Source organism: Pteropus alecto, unplaced genomic scaffold (genome assembly GCF_000325575.1).
Source record: "Pteropus alecto unplaced genomic scaffold, ASM32557v1 scaffold778, whole genome shotgun sequence".
Classification (NCBI taxonomy): domain Eukaryota; kingdom Metazoa; phylum Chordata; class Mammalia; order Chiroptera; family Pteropodidae; genus Pteropus; species Pteropus alecto.
In genome coordinates this window covers 367,288-388,661 of record NW_006441062.1, presented here as the reverse complement: position 1 = coordinate 388,661, position 21,374 = coordinate 367,288, and the positions used below count along the sequence as shown (strand labels likewise).

At 33.9% G+C, this 21,374-nt stretch overlaps 1 protein-coding gene and 1 non-coding gene across 2 annotated transcripts in view; one reads left to right on the top strand and one right to left on the bottom strand.

The window, feature by feature from the left end:
• Window positions 1–21,374, bottom strand: part of SLC2A13 (solute carrier family 2 member 13) — a 305,609-nt gene that overhangs the window by 183,237 nt on the left and 100,998 nt on the right. The gene's annotated exons all lie outside the window — the stretch shown is intronic.
• LOC112484899 lies at window positions 14,213–14,355 on the top strand. Its single transcript, XR_003048275.1, has one exon. It is a non-coding gene; the product is annotated as a small nucleolar RNA SNORA67 (small nucleolar RNA).

The following is a 21,374-nucleotide window of genomic DNA, read 5'->3' as shown; positions in this document are numbered from 1 at the left end:
TAAGAGCCATAAAGGGTGAATTAATGAGCTGAGAGTTGAGAACAGGAGAGATTCTAGCTGAAGTAGACTATAATACATTAGTTCTATAATTCACTTCAAGTTATAATAATTAGTTTTCATAAATATTATTTCTGGTGTTTCTTACTTATAGCAATGTTTTAACCTTTAATGAGAAATATACCATTTGAGTGTAAAGGACCAAACTGACTTACCTTATCAAGTATTTTATAGGAGACCTTTCATTGTATACTTTCCAGTCACCAAAACCAAAATGCCCACTTTCACAGACCTTACATCTCGTGAAGCTTCCTGGCCTTACTGTTGGATGAAGAATGAAATCTACTTCTGGAAAAACTTATGTTGTCTTCCTCTACCCCTAACCCTATCACTGTTGTCTCATGTAATATACTAACATGCTTTTCTAAAAATTAAATTAAAAAAAATCATAAAGGAAAGCATAAAAACAGTATATGCATTTTAAGCTAATGACTGGACTTCATTAGGTTTGACAATTGTGATAAAAGTAGGGGATAAAGGCACTGAAGAGAGGGAGGTTGGCATAAGCTAATATCTATTTTATACCTACTAGATTCGAGTTCTATGTAAATCAATCTGCACCAACACTTCAGAGATTTATAGCACTTATCCCATTTGGCAGATTAGAAAACAAAGGCTCAGAGAGGCTATGTAACTTTTCAAATATCAAAGAATTTGTAAGTGCTAAGGTCAAGGCTTATATCACTTCAAAGTCCAAAAAATCCTTAATATTTCTACATATCAAGTTGTTTCTCTAATTTTTTAAAGACATTAAATAAGCAATTGAGCCAAAGAGGCTTCATTCACAATTATAGGGATTACTTTTTGTCAGTCTTCAACTTTCTCTAGGGGAAAAAGAAAAAAGCCACAGACCAGGACACTCTAAAAACTATAGCCTTTTTCTGTTCTCATTACATTAAGAATGCTTTTACAGTAACGTAGCTGATTTCTGAAGAAACGCATCAAAACTTATAAACCTGTTTCTTTCAAAGTTACTTTGGGAAGGAGATTATAAAATTATTTCAGTGATGATGCTATAGCTCAAAATATTTCTGTGAGTCTTTTAGAACCACCTTTAGAACCACTGGCACACCTTGAATATCTTCAGTGGTCACAAGTCTTCACCTTTGGCAAAAAGATTTGGCTTTGAGGAGAAGAGTCATCCAGGAGCAAGAATTGCTGACAAGATGGCTTATTTAGTTGAACGAAAGCATTTGAGCTGAAAAAGAAGAGATGCCTATAAATTAATAAGCTATGCCAAGTAATTGCTCATCCTTAACCTTCCTTAAATGCCTGTCCATTTCCTATCTATATTATTATCTTTCATAAGCACGCTTCTTTTCTTTAGAGGTCTTATTACCACTATTAAAAGTATTTAATGTGGTGCTTTTATTAAAGTTGTCTCCCTTACTACGTTGTAAGCTCTATGAGCTCAGTAACCATGTGCTTTATGTCACCATAGTACATCTAGAGAGAATGGATACAAGTAAGAATGCAATAAATTTTAGTTAAGTAAGTGAATGAAATATTGTTTTCTGACTCAAGAACTAGTTCTCAAGTCAATTTGAAGAAAATAGAACTCTTCTGAGCAACAAATGGCAGTGTCACTAAAATACAGTTCATCTCTGCCAAGTAAGAAAATAGGTAAATTCTTCTGATTGGTTAAAAAGTTTTAGAGTCACAGTCTATCATTAATAAACTATTTACAAAATAGGATAATAGAGCAATAATAAATGTAATCTTTTATAAGCAGGGGATTGAATAAAGGGAAAGGACACAGAAATATGTACATATTCCATTTAATGTTTGTTTCTACCCAATTTAAATGTAACTCCCTGGTACTAAAACTAGGATACAGTATGCTATATATTATATAGAGGAAATAAATTATACAAAATCACGACTACCACTAATTATGAAGTTTTAATGCAGAAATTCTGGATTATTATCATTCAGTGACTAGCGTTAGTTTTTAAAGTGATTATTTTTTAATCAAAACTATTTCTTTAATAACGTTTCATAAAAGGTAGCCAATAGTTTCAGTTAATTTTTTAAGGGGCTAATGTCCTTGATGACTAAACTCAAGACTATTCTATAGGGATTGAGAGATATTTGTCAACATCTTTATGGCTTTGTAAGCAACAAAATTAACGGCCCTTAGACAAATAGTTTTTCACGTGCTCATTAACTGGAAGAGATCTGTAATAATATATCTTTACAAAGTCAGAAGAAGCAATCTATATAGGAAGTCACTGGGAAATCACAAAGAAAGAAGAGTTTGACAATCATTTTTAAGTTTCTCAAAAAGTGAGAACATCAAAACTAGAACACCAAATCTACCATCCTGCTTAACTAACCTATAGTTAAGTTACTTACATGTTTGAGGGAGGGCTATATGTAAACAATATTTATAATAAAAATATATGGTTAACATTGATAATCTGGAATGTTCCAAAAAATGAAAAATCAGAGAGACAATTTCAAAACTCACAGTCTAGAACAAATGACTGTGACCATGGTCTTGAACCATGGTTGTGTTTCTCTTCCCAGTGCTTTATTGTGTATATTGCTCATCCTGTTTGTGTCAAATGATGTGACAGAATTCCCATAGCTTCCTTTTACTTCTACTCCTCATGTCTGCTCATTGCCTTTCTCTGAAATTACCAGGTTAGCCATTACTTGCATTTTGTGGGGCTATTACCATTGCTTATTTAATAAAATGAAATAAAATTATTCATGAGAGGTAATAATGGTTAAGAAAAGTATTAACCTATTGACTAAAATGATTGTTAAATCACAATGTGTCTCTTGATAACTTCCTTTTGAGGTGTCAAAAAGATAAATAAAAGGTATAAAAATGTTCCAGAAACTAAGAAACAAGGTTTATATTTGGTGCACAAATGGGTATAAACCAGAAAAATGCTTTTAAGAAAACATAAAATGATATACTGACATGTAAAGATATATCTAAAGTTTGGATGCTGCAAAGAAATATTTATAAAACTCAGCAGTGGCCATATACCTTATAAATCTACCCCTCAAAATGTCAGACTTGAGATCATAGGCAGCTTGACCAACAAAAAATTAAACAAATCCCTAAATTCTTTATGTCCTTGTAGTAGAATAATTCTTTACCTCGTTTCAAGACACTATATCATACTCCTATCAATGTCATGACATGAAAATGCGAGTAAATAATTAAAGAAAAAAATACACACATTTCTGTTGATACTGACTATGCCTGTTGACTACATGTTCACCCACACCATCTCCAGTTGAGAATTACTGACTTAGCTAAGTCCTCAATTAGTGAAGGGCCTTCTAATTTAATAAAGCATTACACGGCTCCTCAAACTATTTGTAACAGACCAATCTTTCTTTAAATTTACAATTTGTGGCAGACTGATATTTAGTTAAAAATAATTACCAGAAAAAAACACAAATACAAAAAGATTTTTATTAGATTTAACAGACATAAAATTACTCTGACCATTGCTATAAAAGTTTCTAAGTGCTTATTTTCAATTTCTGTATTTAACATGCAGCAGACCAAAATTGTGTGTATGTGTGTGTTGGGGGGGGTGATTTACACACAGGCACCTGTCTGTGAGCCACACTTTGGGTCACAATGATCAAGCCGAATATGTTTTAAACAGCATAAATCTAGTGTATCTATGGTGCTTGCCAACAAGCTATAGATCTAAGTTTGCATGAGGTTTATTTCCTCCAGGGCATTTATTTTGATTAAAGCTGCCACTTACACCTGGATTATGATTGTACTGAGTGGGGCTATCCAAAGGCATATATTTCTTAGAAATGCAAGGGTAACTGCAATTGAGAGCAAGACATAAATAAGTAGAGAAGATGAAATCTTAAGCTTTGACCATAAACTGTAAATTTAACAACTTGATTTCACCCTTTTGCAGCTTTTAAACTATAACCTTTTCTTTTCAAGAAAAATGGCTTTCTCTGTAAAGTACTAAGTAAAACCCAGTTTTTCATACCCACAAAGAAAAAAAAAAACCTACAGCTTCACACCATGGCCAGGCTGCCATGAATGAAATATTAAAATGTCAAATAAGACGCAGTCTTCTCCCTCAAGGACCTTAACCTAGAAAGATATAGCAACAAACAATGACAAAATAATTAAGTGCTATGATTGAGACATGTATACATATCGTTGTCTCAAATACTATCTATACACCACTGATTCCCAAATTCATGTCTCCTGAGCCAAAGCTTTGCTCATCCAACTGTCTGCTCAATTTCTTCACTTGGGTATCTAAAGGCATCTCAAACTAAGCATGTCCAAAGCAAACTTCTAACTTCACTTCCCCAAATAATAACTACCTGCTTTTTCTACAGTCTCTCTGTTAATAGCTACCCTATCATTTAAAATGCTCAAGCCAAAACCTTCAGGTCATTTTAATTCCTCTATTTCTTACACCCCATTTCTGGTATATCAGTGACTAATGTTAACTCTCCACTCTACCACTTCTCACTCTCCCCACGGCAATCACCTTGGCCTAGACTTTGGCTTCTTGTCCTGGATTACAGTGGTCCCTGCCCCCTCATCTTCCGTTTCAGTTACCTGAAGTCAACCATAGTCCGAAATATTAAGTGGACAATTCCAGAAATAAACAATTCATAAGGTTTAGATTGGGCACTGTTCTGGGTAGCATAATGAAACCTTATACCTTCCCAGTCCATCCCGCCCACATGTGAATAATCCCTTTGCCCAGTGTCTTCAGGCTGTAGATGTTCCCTGCCCATTAGTCACTTGGTAGCAATCTTGGTTATCAGATTGACTGTGGCAGTTTAAGTATCACAGTGCTTGTGTTCAAGTGACCCTTATTTTACTTAATAATGGCCCCAAAGTGCAAGAGTAGTGATGCTGGCAATTTGAATATGCCAAAGAGAAGCTAGAAAATGCTTCATTTAAGTAAAATGCTGAACATTCTTGAACAAGAAAAAAAATCGTATTCGAAGGTTGCTAAGATCTACAGTAAGAATGAATCTTCTATCCATGAAATGGTGAATAGGAAAAAGAATGCCACAGTGCATGAAAAGTGCTCAGTTAAGGCAGAAAAGGTATTAAATTTGTGAAGGGACATGAACAGAAAACACATTCCAACTGATGGCAACATGTTTGTGCCTGGATGCATTGAGCCTACACAAAAACTTCAGCAAGGGATCCCCTGAAACGAGTGACATGAAGTAAGGGATGGTTAGTTACACAGGTTCAGGAATAGATTTGGGCTGAAAAATATAAAAATTGCTAAAGTGAGAGAAAGAGAGTATACACACATTCACATAACTTTTAGTACAGTATATTGTTATATTGTTTTATTTTATTATTATTGTTGTCAATCTCTTATTATGCCTAATTTATAAATTAAACTTTATCATAGGTATGCATATACAGGAAAAAACATAATATATATAGTATAGGGTTCTGTACCATCCTCAGTCTCAGGTATCCACGGGGGGGTCTCAGAATGTATCCCCCAAGAATAAGAAGGGACAATTGTATTCCAGTATCCTCCATTTTAAGGAACCTGATCCCACCCGTGTCTCACTACAGTCTCTTCTGAATACAGGAGACAAATGAGATTTTCCAAACACAGGCTGGCTCTGTCAGTCCCCTTCTCATAACTGTCCAGTGGCTTCTCTTCGTACTCAGAATAGAAGCCTAAATCTTTACAGTCCCTACATGACCTGCTCTTCTGACTTTACCTCCTAAACACCAAGTCATTCTGTTTTAGCCACACTGGACCAGATATCTGTATGGCTCACTTTCCTCACTCATTTCAGCCTTTTGAACACACGCCATTTTTCTGACCTCCGAGGTCAGAAAAATATACGAAAAAGTGCAAACTCCACTGTCATTTACCATCCTTTAACTGCTCATTAACTTTTATCATCATTACTCATGAATCTTTACCACCACTTGTCATTCTTATGTTTCATTCATTGGTCACCTCTCCCCACTAGAAATAAAATTTTATAAAGTCTTCCTTTTGTTGACTGCTAAATCTTCAGCACCGAGAACTGTGCCTGGTATATAACAGGCATTTGAAAAATATTTTTTGAATGAATAGTCAAAGATGGATGACTTGCTCTGGTTGGTTATGGGGAGTGTCAGGGATAGATTTATATGAAACAGATAACACTGAAACTAGGTCTTGAAAAAAGACTCAAGCTTGTCTATCATGGAAAGCACTAAAAATATCATTGCCATATGCACAACATTCTCCACAAATTCTTGAAGCATAAAATACATTTAAGGAAGACTGCAAAATGGATGCTCTGACGATACAGTGCTAGTAGAAACAAGGCAATAGAAAGCAAAGGGATTCCTACAACTCTGGTTCCAGGGCTACAACTAGGTGACCCTGCCTTGCAAAAGTGACACTGTGTAGCTTTCTGTCACTCCCTAGTGGCAGCTGTGCTTGAGGAACTTCCATCCATACTTAATTTATTCATTATATGATCACAGTTGAGAAACTTAAAGCAATGTGAACTATCTCTAAAATAAAAGTTTTAGTAAAAGCCAAAATATTAGTGCTTAAATTTCTGATCCCCCTCGCTTGCTCTCTCACACAAAAAAATTAATCTCAATTTTGTTAAATTTACAAACCTAGGAATCAAGATCCAAGTCTTCTCTATTTTCCCATCATTGCAGCATCCCTCTCTCCCCGCACCACACCTTTTGCTGCCCGTACTCAAAATTCATTTCATTCGTCTGTGTGTTCATTTAATTATACATCTCAAGAACAGCTTTTAGCATCATGCAAAAGACTTTTCTGTGTTTATAACATTGTGAAATAATATTTTAATGTCTAATGAAGGAACTCCGACTACTGCTACTTCCCTGCCAACCACTGCAGGTGGTTATCAAGAGTGCCTTCTGTAGCGGTCCAGTCAGCTACCAGGTGGAACACTTTAACTCTCCTCCGGTTCAGGTCCCCTCAGGCAATGTCAGCTCCCTAGGCTCTGTGAACTTAAGGTCTGTCTCCCTACCTCTCCTCTACCCCTGACACTGGCCAGCTCTGACAAGTCACAGATGCTTTCACTGCTGAGGCTGGAGGCCAGACAAGCATGATACCTGAGAAGCACATTGATGGTTAGTGAATTGGAAAAAGCTGTAATCTCTGCTATAATCGTTGCTTCTCCTTTTTAAATCAGCTTCAGGGTAACAGTGGATGCACCCTACTCAGATATTAAGCATAAGAAGAAAAATGTCTCGAGAACATTTGAGCTTAAAAAATCAGGATGTGTGAGGTATAAGGGATTGGTAGCTTTTAATTTTTCTATCAGAAACAAAAATAAACCAACTACCATCTACCATCACCATTTTATAAAGAAAAAAAAAAGTAATAAGCATATGACCTTAGTGTAAGGAGCAGTACTTCCAAAGAAAGAACTTTGGGCAACCTTATACAAATACACGTGAAAAAACAGTAAGTAGCATGGTGAGTGGTACATTTTTTTGTTGCCCTGAACTGATGCTGTGAGTAGGGTCTAACATTGTGGTAGACCAAGGGGCAATTCAGTAGCCTATATTCTAAAGGGAACACACGTGTGAGAAGAAAATGGTGCTATTCATATTCAAGTCAATAGGTAAGGGATCAAGAAAATCAGCCATAAGATAGGAGGTACCTGCATGAATGAGAGAGATCATTCTCTCATGATAAGATCTGAATATCTTATCACCGACCTGGACATGTGTTTATAAGGTATACTTGCTGATCTGTCTCCTATGTTTATTTTGGTAGGAAGGAAAGAGAAGTGGAGAATAATGGCAGCAGGAGGGGTAGATGGGAAATAGAAGAGCATGAGAGTAAGGTAAAATAATGGAGTAGCCTGAAAAGTTATCATCTGGCTGGGCAACAATGATACTTTGAGCTCATCTGAAATGAAGGACTTTAACTCAAACATGATTAATTCAGATATGAAACTGTGAAACTGAAGTTTTAAATCAAATGGACTTATAGAAAAAAATGGGGAACAGAATTTGATAACTCTGCTTACCTATGAGAAAGAGAAATTCTAAAAAGCACAGTGAGTGAAGAAAAGCAAAATATTTTTATGTTTGAACCCTATGAACTCGAAGACCATATAGTGAATCAGATATAAAATACTTAGTTTTCTAAGTTGGCTGCAAGTCAAGAAAACCTTCTCAATGAATCTGTACAGACTCACAGAGTAGCTTTTAGGAAACACTTGATCTAGTCCATGCCTTCATTTGACACATGAGAAAAGGATGCTTGGCTAACACTTGAGGACCCACATGATTAATGATATGTTTTTTTACCCTTATTCTTTTTCACTCTGGATAGTCCATGGATAACACCAGTTCCACCCAATAGATGCTAACCTCAAAACAAACTCATTACTGGACAGAAGAATAATAGATCAATGCTTTTGTAGAGGTGGTAGGAAGAAAGATGCAGTCGCCTGGCTAAATTCCACCACCCCACCTCTCACTGGTCACAGCAATTCTTTTTTATTCACACTTCACTTTTCCTTCCATTATCCTATTGCTTTCTTTTGCCATTTGCCCCCATCACTCTTATTTTCTTTTCATCCCTTTCCCCAGGGTCAATTACAGAAAATGGCAGAGTGACAGTTAAGAAAGAGACATCACTTCAGATTGTTGTTATCCAAAAACCAATATTTTCTAACAGAGATGTCTTAACAGATGTCATTATATTTTATATTCTAGACCACCAAAATTAAGTGATAAGATTAAATTACAATAAAAATATAATACATAAAAGTACAAAATCATAGTATCTATTTTCGATGTTCTAAAACTGACATCAAGTATAATCAATTTCTCATAAAGAGAAATTGAGACTAGGTTGTTGTTATTTTTCTTTGCTTAAACATAATAAAAGTTATCATTTAGCTCATAAAGCATTTTTCAATTTGACAATCTAAAGGTTTAAAATTCAGAGATGTGTGTATGAACAGTTACATGCACATACATATACATGTAATATATTCATGGTACATTGTCTTCCTTTCCTTTAAGAAAAAAAGGACTGAAGACATTATCTTGTTTTACAATTATGAACAAGTACCTAGACATCTAAGAGGAATAACTTTATAATATTTTAATTCTCAAATATAAGCAGGATTTCACGTCCTTATCCCAGTAACCACCATTTCGAGATACACGGAAACAGAAATGCCTATTTAAATATATTACCAGTGATGAAAATCTCCAATAATTTGATTTTGGTGTTTTATCATGACTATTCAATTTTTCATGCTCATCTTTTATTACTATCCTCTTTTAGAAGCTAATAAACATAAAAGGCAAGCTTTTAGTAGAAACCGTGACAAGAAACAATAGAGTCTGGGTACCATTTCTCAGATGCTGTTTGAGAAATGTAGAGCAAGTCCCTGATGGCCTGCCTTCTGCATCCTTCACGTGTGAGTCAGTTGCTAGGAAACGTGAAAGAGGGATTCAGTGTTAGGTCTGGAAAAACAGTAAGCAAGCTTAATACTTATCTGAATATTAACACGTCACCTTCATAAACTGTTGTCTACCTTAGGAAGCTGAAGATCACAAGTGATAATTTTGAGTCTCATCCTGTAACTACTATAAACAGATGCTGGTACCCACTGAAATAAAAAGTAACAGCTATAGGTATCATAAAATCTTTTTTTCGGCCAGAAACTACACTCATCCTGCTATCTAAACATACAGATAATAAGAACTAATCTTTTCATTGCTTCAAGCTGTATTTTGATATCGATGCACACACACACATATGCATGTTCACTTGCATGTGTGCACACACACGAAAGAAAAAAACACACATATCACTGCTACTAAGATACTTGCAGTAAAATTACCAGAAAAGCCAAAAAAAGGGACTATAAACAGTTTAAGAGAAAACACACACACACATGCACACATACTCTCACACACATGTCAAATGCAGTTCTCATTCCTTAGGACTTAGTCTACCTGAGCCTAAGAAACAGAAAAAGAACTCTGGATGGGAACTTGGGAAACATGGGATCCATGAATTCACTATGTGACTCTAAAAAAGATCGTTAACTTCTCTGGGAACAATTTCCCAGAAAACTAAGAAAGTAATGCTAATCTCAACAGGTTTTTCAGAGGATGGGATGAGATGATGCACACACTAGCCTTTTACAATTGTATAGCATCATACATGAAAACTTGTAAAAATGGCCATTCCAGTGAAAAGGAATATGAGTAGGACTAATACTTAAAAATCAAAATTAAGCCAACTAAAAATCATTAAGGGATGGAGAAGGTTTTTTTCACCAAAATCATACATAAATTACTGTTTCATTCATATTAACATCAAAACAGTAAATAACTTGGTGTGAACTACTAAGATAGGAAAGCTATGCTTAAAACAAAGAAAAAGCACAAGAAAAATTCACCTTGTGTATGTGCCTTAAAGAGGTTTTAAGCCTTTGCATTAATTCCTCCAAAATTTTAAAGTAGAAAAGTATATCAAACTATGAAAGACGTAAGGGTAAACTTTTAAATGGACTATCTCAAATACTGTCCTCTGTCTTTTCCATGCTGTAAGTAGCTTTACCATCAGTTCTACCTTAAAAAAACAAAACAAAACAAAACAAAAAAAAACTTACAAGCTGTAAAATCTGTAAACCACTACTAAATTCAAATTGGAACTGAATTTCATGCAGATTATGGGGTCTTTTAAAGATGTTTCTTACAATCCCAGTGGCCGACACCTATACTAGGAGCACTTAGTACTCGAAATCTGGGAGACTCCATGTATTAGTTTGCCAAGGTTTCATAACAAAATACCACAGACTAGATGGCTTACAAATAGAAATTTATTTTCTCGCAGTTCTGGAGGACAGAAGTCTAAGATTAAGGGGCCAAGAGGTCTGGTTTCTCTAGAGGCCTCTCTCCTTGGCTTGTAGATGGCCGTCTCCTCCCTTTGTCCTCACGTGGTCTTTCCTCTGTGCATGCGCACCCCAGGTGTCTCATTCTCATAAGACTCTCTCCTTGGCTTGTAGATGGCCATCTCCTCCCTTTGTCCTCACGTGGTCTTTCCTCTTGTGCACGCGCACCCTAGGTGTCTCATTCTCTTCTTATAAGGATATCAGTCATAGTGGATTAGGGCCCATATATATGACCTCGTTTAATCTTAATTACCTTTGTAAAGTACCTATCTCCAAATACAATCTCACTCTAAGAACTTTAACATGAATTTTTAAGGATATGATTTAGTTCATAACGTTCCACTTCTACTTGATCTCCATGGAACACTAAGAAATGCTGAACAGCAACCAGCCTCCCACACAGACTGCAACGCATTCCCCAAGGTCAGAAAAGTCCCCCTATTTATCAAGAGAGGAAAGAATATAGAAGGCATAGACATTTAGGACAATTATGTTAACGTACATATATATCAACATGACTGAGGAAACAGAAGTCTCTTGGACTCACTAAAAGGATGACATAAAAAGATAAACACTAGTATGTTCAGTTGTTTTAAGAAACTTTCCTCAACTCTGTCTACTAACTTTGATATTTACTCAAGCTGGGCCTTCAGCTAAAAGCAGTATATTGCTAAAATCCAATCTGGCAGCAAATATTGGGGAGAAGACACGAATAATAATCCATTATATGATGACTTTGAAGATTTTGTGTCAAAGGGTATTATAAAAAGTCATTAAAAAGTTGCTGAATATTTCTAAAATTGATCTGGAATAAAAATGCAGGTGAAAAGATGTTTTCTCTTTTAGCATGTGCTATAATCTCATCTTAAAGAATAACATCACAGAACACTTTCTTATACAAACATAATTATCTTAGATTTCTACAGTTTCGCCATCTCTGAATATTTTCTCATTTTCACCATCATAATGAGTCTGTGAGGTAAAGAAGGCAAGAAAAGATGAGGAAAATAAAACTCAGCAAAGTTAAATAACTTGCCTAAAGTCACAAACAAATTACCAAGGGAATCTGAATAAGAATGCAGGTCTTTTGACTTCTAAGTCAGCATCTTTATTCTTGGAACTTAATGAAACTACAATCTTGCAAAATTCATTTTATTTAGCATGACTGGGATGTAAAAGTCTATAAATAAAATTAAATTTGCCGAAATTGTGCACATAATCACAAAATGAACGTAGACTGATATAAAAAATAATTCTGACCACTTCTTCGACAACAAATATAACATCTTTAAGATATTAGTTGTCTTAAATTTTAGAAACAGCATTTTTGTTGCCAATTTATTTTACTAGGCCAAATAACTGAGTAAATATAATAAAAGTTCAAAGCAAGAAAAGAAATTCCCATAATTAATAAGGAATAATTCAACCGAGTAACCAGAAGACTTTATTAACTAAATGATCTTATTAATTTACCACACGCATTTTCACTAGGCTATCCCATTCCTTCAGGTAACCAAAATTAAGGAGAATTACTGAGTTGCTGGACAACTACATTTTAACCAATCTGGTTAAAGAAACTAAGCTAATTTAGCCTGAAGGGAAAATCAACTACAATAAAACTTGTTTTATTGAGCACTTAATAAGTGTCAGGCTAAGTGCTTTACGTACATTGTCTCAGACCTCACAACCACTCTATGAAGTGGGTACTACCTGGTATCCATTTAACAAATAAAGAGATGGCACTAAGGTTAAGTAACATATTCAATAACCTATTTTTAAAATGTTGCCGAGCCACGATTCATAACGAGCTCTGTTTAACTCCAAAGCTTATAGTGTTTTTCACCCTACTCCCTCGATCTCAAACACAAAGAATAATGAGATATTGCCTATCGCAACTGAAAATGGGCAAAGAAATGGATCTCCACCACAACAAAAATAAATAAAATTCCTAAATAGTGTGCACTAATTAAGTAGAAAATGAATGAATGAAATTATAGAATTTCCTTTAAAAGTCTTTTTAAAAAAAAGAACAAATTATCTTCATTCATTCATTCTTTCAGGCAACAAAATTGTTGAGCACATGCCATGAAGCAGACATTGTCTTAGGCCCTTGCAACTCTAAGAATAATGTGATGTGATCTCTTCTCTTGAAGGATTCAAAGTCTACCGAGGAAAGTCAACAAAGAGATTTTAAAAGGCATTAAATGGGCAATGGCATAGACTACAGTTACAAAAATGCCTTATGAAGGGGTTTCATAAAACTTTTTTCACTCTCCTTGCAAACTAGTGACATAATAATATTCTGTTAGTTGAGAAAAGGCAAATCTCTGATGGGTCAAAACTATATGGACCAAAAACACAACTTTCTGATAGGCTTGATCCAAGGATAAACTTTATACTATCTAAACAAAGTGATTTTTATGTTATATAAATTTTATCTTAATAAACAAATTGCACACAAGGATGAATACATTTGAAATCTTTCAGAATTTCATTTTTAGTTTATTGGGGTGACATTGGTTAATCAAGTTATATAGGTTTCAAGTGTACAATTCAATAATATGTCATATGTATAATGTATTGTGTGTTCAACATCCAAATATCTTTCAGAATTTTAATCAAAATATTACTTTAATCAAAGTATTGCTTTAATCAAAATATGACCTTTAAGTATAACATGAAAGAGAGATCTCAAGTTATACTATTTTAAAGAACCTGTTAATGAGCCAACCTATTATATCACAATGTCTTCTCCATAAGGACCAATAGAGCAAATGGGACTTCATGTTTCAACACCAGGAAAAGATGCATTTCTTCTGAATAACTGGTAAATTTTTATCAAATGAACATCATAGATATAATAAATGATCACACTGTCCCCCTTTCCCCTGGCTGTTAGCATTTTTATACAGTGACATTTTAATTTATTATTATATCTACCTTATTATACATATACAAGAATATAAAGAGGCTTTTAGAAATACATTAAAGCAAATGCAAATAGCACAAAAAATTAAGCGATGAAACCTCAGTTAGAGACCCTGGTTCCTGGTTAAGTCCCATAACTAAATGACTCAATAGGTTAGTAATGCTTATAAAAGAAACATGAAACTGTTAAGAGCTTACAAAAGAATTACATGATAGACTGTTATGTTAGTGACCTTCCAATAATGTCCATGAAAGGACATGACTATCCTTTTGAACAAAATATCTGTCTGAACACTCACAGATACTAAATAGCATGTTATTCCAAGGTGATCCTCTCTCCAAGGGGCCAACTAGTACCCCCAAAACCCCCCAGAAAGCTAACGACATAGGGGAAATTCTGGCATGCCCAAGGTCTGTGAGGGTAAGGGAATGTTTCTTTTTGATCTTGGTCTGCCTACATATATGCCTAAGTCCTCTTGTCTCCTCATATACTGAAGTTGTCATGGGCCAGAGGTGTGCAGCCGTTGGCTTCAGTCATCAACCACGACTTTCCCACCAACAGGGAAAATTATATCTAATGACTTGGTCATGGCAGACATTTTGGCCATAAGGGTGTGTGGCTATCAACATTATGACAGAAAAGACAACGGGATCTCTTGGGACAAAGAGACCTTAATACGACATCCACTGAAGACATGTCCTTCAGTGTTGCAACCTCATCTGAGAGGTCTGTCAAGCCCAACTAGGGTCCAGTTCCGGGAATGAGGAAGAAATGGAGCAGGAGGAGAAGGAGTCAAGGTGTAGATATCTTTGTCATAGTTCTCTTTTTAAAAAATGAATAAATAAATACAAGTTTTTGAGGCTAAAAAATAAAAAGAATTTTTTAAATGTTATATGGACTTTGATCTAACCCAAAGGAATGTTTCAATGTCTATACTTCATTAAATGCTTTTATTAAAATTCTAGAATCACATTGTGCTGAACAAGTACTATTACTGAAAATAGATAAAATGTATATAATTGTTAATGATGCTCAATATTTTTTCATTTTTATATCTATTTTGAGATTCTAGCTATCAAGTCATGTCTTCATATAGGGTTTAAATTCAATAGTACTGCAATATGTAAACAGAAATAAGATATTTCCAGGATTTATTTATTGTACAATCTGAATGATCAGTTTTTCAATAAACTATATTTAAAAAGCAAAACAAAACCCACAAAAAGTTGTATTTTTACTAAGTAACTGAAAGTACCTAGTCTGAAATCATCTTGTTCACATCTATTCACTTATCTTTAGTTCATACTATTTCATAAAATAAAGTATTTTCAGGGGAAAAAATCTATTTTGAACAATTTAAACACTGAAACACTTATAGTAAAAAAAAAAACAAAAAAACATATGGGTTAACCATTTTTTGCCTTATTCTATTTTACTAACCAACAGTCACAAATATCTATTTCATAATAAATAAACCACAAGTTTATGGGATAAATCTCCACTATTAAATTTATTTTCAGTTGGAATACTTGAAACAGCTGTTGACTTTAGATAAGGAGCTGACATTTTTATGAAGTACCCAACCTTACAAATCATAATGGCTCTTAATATGAGTGACAGCATTGAAAGGTAAACATGTATTAGTAATTTCAAGAGTAAAATTTCTGGAGGCTTCTGGAGTAACAAACTGCTAAGCAAAGAAAGAAATTTTTTTATTCCTTATAGCAACAATTATTACAGTTTCTTTTTGTTATTAACTTATAAACCTCTCTTTACTCCAAAAAAAAAAAAAAAATTAAAGCAGTGAATATGTTTGTAACTTGCAAATTAAGTTAAATATCTCCTTATTCTACCACTTTATATATAAGGACAGTATTAATGTAAATTGAACAGATGGGGCATTATATTTTAAAAACAAGTAATTCTGCTTTTTAAATGAGTGAATCTCTGATATTAATTCAAAGAACTCTAAATTCTGATAGCTAGCAATAACTTTCATTATCAGTTTAACAGGCAATTTAAGAGTTTATTAAAATACTATCTAATTATTTACCAACAGTAACCGATTAACAATATAAAATGAGGCATTACTAATGAATTACAATTCCCATAGTTTATAGTTTTAGATTTTCTGATAGTAAAAACACAATTAATTATATCTTAAAAAAAACCTCAGAAGACTATGCTTAACAGTGAACAATTTCAGTTATCATAATGTAAATCACCAGTACACCATTAGATAGATGAAAGGACTTTCCGTAAGGTGGATATTGGGGTTAGAGATACTTCTGTCTTGTATGGCTCACATTATAATGATTCTAAAATTGTTTTTGAAAGATGTCCATCTGACTTATTACAAGTCAGAATTAATTCATTCGGCAACTTTTCATACGATATTTGTCTATCTCTGAAGGCTATAGTCATCAAGGGTAAAATAAAAAGTACCTTAAAAAAAAAAAAAGACTTTTCCAAAACCTGCATGCCTCAACATAAACTGAATCAATGAGAACTGTGGTGATAAACCACATTTGAACGTTTATAAACCCACACAATGACTTAACAGAGGGGGAAAAAAAGTCATTCCTTTTACTAGAATTCAGCAGAGTGAAAAATAAACCACATGAGATTCCAATCAGCAGTATAAAGTATGATTATTCATAACACAAACTATGGATCAATAATTCAGATCTGTGATTTGTAGGTAAGAGAAGGATGCTCATTTAATGGGCATATCACTCATAGGCTCACTGTCCCGCTCTGCGCTCCACCTCCATCCTCTCCCCCAATGAAGAACAACAGGATTATAATGGAGATGCGACAGAGAGACTATGTGAAAACCACTGATCTAGAAATAGAAATTTATATACAGTTCGCCAAAAAAAAAAAAGCTTTTGTAAATTAAAAGTTACATAATCAAGAATAAAACTGATTTTTAAAAAAGCAATACTTATATCAAAGGGAGCTTATGAATTATGCTAGCCTTAACTTCCACTTCAAGTAGAATTGTGTATGAATAACTCTATTGAATAACTAGAATCTTAACTTTTAATACATGATTTTTAATGCAGTGCTAGCTTCCTAAGAAAGTAATGAATATCTCCAAAGAGCAAGAAAAAGACACGAAAACAAGAGTTAACCAAATAATGAATGGAAGAACCGAATTTCAAAGTCAGAGTTATTCTGTAGGCAAACTCCAATATAATAAGGGTTCTTGAATCCTTAAGTCTAGGATTGGCGTGCCTTAGGCACGCTGCTGCATACTGCGTAGCTAATTCTGAGACTCCTGTTAAAGTGGATTGTCAAAGGGGCTAACATCAACACAATTCCTTGATGTGCTTTAATTCCTGATATAAAAAAGCAAATCCTCTCCAAAGAGAAGAAACCTTCAGTAAGAATTGTTTTTTTACTTTAAGAAAGATATCGATTGTTGCTGTTTTATATCCCACATGAGTAAAATCATATTGTTTTTCCGTGTTTGATTTACTTTGCTCAGCATGATATTCTCTAGATCCATCCATGTTGTAACAAAACAACAAATGAACAAGCAAAACAAACCAAAAAACTTACCGACACAGACAACAGTATGGTGATTACTAGAGGGAAAGGGAGAAAGGGGAGGCAGAAGTGGGTAAAAGGAGTCAAATAGATGATGATGGAAGGGGATCTGACTTAGGGTGAACACATAATGCAACATACAGATGATGTATTATAGAATTATACATTTAAACTTATGTAATCTTATTAACCAATGTCAACCCAATAAAGTTAATAAAATTTTAAAAAGATATCCACCAAATCTATAATTTACTGAGTACTTACAAAGAAAATTTTCATATTATTTCATGTAATACCACAATAAAAAAATACAATAAAATGAAAATAATTATTCCCATTTTATAGATGAGGAAACTGAGACACGGAAAGTTTATGTAACTTATCCAAAGACTAATAATTGGTGGAGGTGGAATTTATGACTAAGTAGCCTAATTCCAAAGCGATATCCATATCCACCACCTTATTCTGCTGCTGTACTTATGCAAACAATAATTATAATAATAAACTTTTATGTGATTATTGTGTGCCTAGCACTGTTTCAAGCCATTTAGTTGTATTAACTAATTTAATTCTCACACCAACCCAATGAAGTTTACAGATGAAGAAACTGAGTCAATCCCACTGTCGAACTCTCTATGAATTCAGTGTTTATTACAAAAAAAAATCTTAAAATGAGGTAAAACTAAAGAATGAATCAAATGTCTAATTTCTATTTTCAACAAAGCAGACAATAAGTCTGAAGCACATATGCTGGCTAGATCTAGATGATACCCAAACTTTGAGGTCTTAGAATTAATTCAGCTTCCAAAAGACATACTAGGCAAATGGTGAAAAACCTTGGACCTTTCAATGGTATTCAATACACAAGTCAAGCTGGAAATTACATTTGCTAATCCTCTATTCTACTCCAATCACCAAGCCTGGCCCTTTACAAACATCATCTCATTTAATCCTCACAACAATTCATAAAGAGACAGGTATTGCTGTTCTTGTTTATATCAAAACATTCAGATTCAGAGAAGTAACTTTCCCAAGGTTACCCAGGTAATAAGGAACAGAGCTCTTATTTAAACTTTGTCTATCTTCATACAGAGAACATGATGACTAAGACATCCTAATTCATAAATATAAAAATGTAAAATTCTTTAATAGAAATGCTGTAAGGCCATGAGGTGGCGATATTATTCTGCGAAGTGATCAATCTCTCAGTCTTCCTCTCTGCCTTCCTTCCTCCTCCTCCCTTCACAGCCTATTGTCTCTCCTTGGATTTCAATACATAGTAGCATACAAAAAAGAAAAGTTAAAAAAAGAATAAAAATCCTTTTAGTTTTATGATATACAACCTTTAGCACTGATTTATCACTAATATCGGCATTCTATAATTTATTATCCTTTGATTAAATTATGTATATTTAAAATATCTTCCTCAATGGATAAATTTTCAAAATTGCCTTTTGGAGGAGAGAAAGAGACAAAAACCAGGGTTAAATCATTAAATCTGTTACTTTTGTCCTAACCATTCTCTTCTTCTTCTCTTTCTCAGTTGTACTGTCTCTTCTCCCCTCTGCTTTCACTCAGTGTACATTATTATTATTACCATTACTATTTAGAGATATCAGTATTAACTCATATTTAGCTTAATATAGGTATACATGGTTACATGTAGAAATGTTTCCTGATATGTGTACCTACATGGAATTGTATACACACATATTTCTCTGTTCTCAGCTGAGAGAGGCTAGAAGCAATGAGCATACCAAGGACCAGATCTTGGTTTTTAAAACTATCCTCCAATAAAAGAAAGTTACAGAAATGACTGACCCTAGATCTGGGGCAAGAAATAAAAAAATGATAGCTCTGAAACACCTTGTAGAGAAACTAAGGAAATGCTAAAAACAAAACAAAACCCCAAGATAACATGAGTATGTCAAATGGACATAAGGACCAATGCTAAAGAATTTATTCAACAAAATAAAATATATTGAATTATAACCCAAAGTATAAAGTAAATATCTATGAGTCCATACTGATACACATGAGTGATTAAATAAATAAATTGATGGAGGGAAAAGAGACACATCTCCCATGCAGAATTCCAAATAATTTATGTAGATACTTGTCTTCAAAGAGGTGAAGAAGAATAACTTCCAAACCGTGACTTGTTAATATAAAGAAGAGGAGGGAATGGGAGAGTAACCGTATGTAGTGAAACCTGACAGAGGGTCAAAGTCAACATGAGAAAAACATCAGATAAATCCCAATTGAGGGACTTTCTACGAAATATCTGATCAGTATTCCTCATATCTATGAGGGTCATCAAAATCAAGGAAGTCTGAAAAACTATCACAGTCCAGAGGAGCCTAAGGTGACATGATGACTAAATGTAATGTGATTTGGATAGGATCCTGGAACAAAGAAAAGGCATTAACTAAAACCCATGACATTTGAATAAAGTTATGAAGTTTAGTTAATAATAATGCATAAATATTGGTTCATTAATTGTAATAAAAGTGCCATACTAATATAGGATAAGGGAAACTGGGTGTGGGGTATATAGACCTCTCTGTACTATCTTTGCAATTTTCCCATAAATCTAAAAATATTCTAAAAATAAATCATTTAATTGTTTTAAAAGAGACAACTGGTAACTCCTAGAAGAAGTAATAGATCTATATGGTGATTGTGGAGTAAGGGTGCAAAGGGTATAGTGTGGCATTAGGAGACTAATCGCATATATCAGTTATGCCCTTGTTTTCTTTGACAATAATATATACGGTCTAAAACGATGAGTCAAGAAATAACAGTATAAACGTTATCATTTTATATTTGAATATCGCCTAAGCGAGTAAAGTATTTGCTCTGTGGAGCAGAATGATGGGAGGTAACACAGGTTGAACATTGCTGTTTTTGAATTATAAGCCTTCAGACTCTTTGATATTTTAAAAACTTTAGGTTACCTATTACTTTAATATCTTTAAAAGTAAAGGTAAAGTTAATAAAATTAAAAAATAAAACTAGCTGAGTAAATTGATTTATCACCTTCAGAGAGCAAATAATTTGCTATTAAGCAGCAGAATCAGAATTAGAAATCAGGCTGCATCAGTTCAGTCCATGTGCTTGACTTTATGCTATACCTATTTTTGCAGTTCGGTGAATAAAACAAAATAGTATTGCTGTGCTAGAGGAAACACTGAGGGATAGGTATTGTTATAACTAAGTATCAATGTAAACTTTTTTTTTAATTGAAGAATTTCTTGCTGAAAAAGAATACGTTATTTTAATGCGTCTAGCTTCCGCCTATTCTTTCCCTGTTAAATACCAATATAAAGACAACTGGCTAATTGATAAAGTAATTGATATCTACCTAGGAGCATCCACGAAGGCATAAATGTGAGATTTTTAAATATACTTTATAAGACTTATATTGACTACTCTAGAAATATGTGTAGTTGATATAGTATGATACTAAATTATCTTCTCTCAAAATAAATTTTATATAGTTAATTTTATTAAAAAACAGACTGAGTATGAAATTGCTAATTTGAATTTTAAAATGGAAATCCCTTCTATCCAAATCTATCTTGCTTATACAAGCAATCTGTAGTTATACAAAAAAATTTGTTAGTGGCAATTTTATAGCTGAATAACAAGGTTTTATCTGTTTCTTTCTCCTCCATTAATTTTTTCCAAAATGCCAGCTTTCCCCCGCTCATACAGGATAGCTACTATCATAAAACCAGAAAATAACAAGTGTTTGTGAGGATATAGAGCAATTGGAACCCTGTCTACTGTTGGTGGCAATGTAAAATGAATAGGATAGCCTCTGTGGAAAACAGTACAGCAGTTCATCAAAAAATTAAACAGAATTATCACATGACCCAGATGAGTCAGATCTTCTAATTGGCAAACAGACATGTGTGTCCAA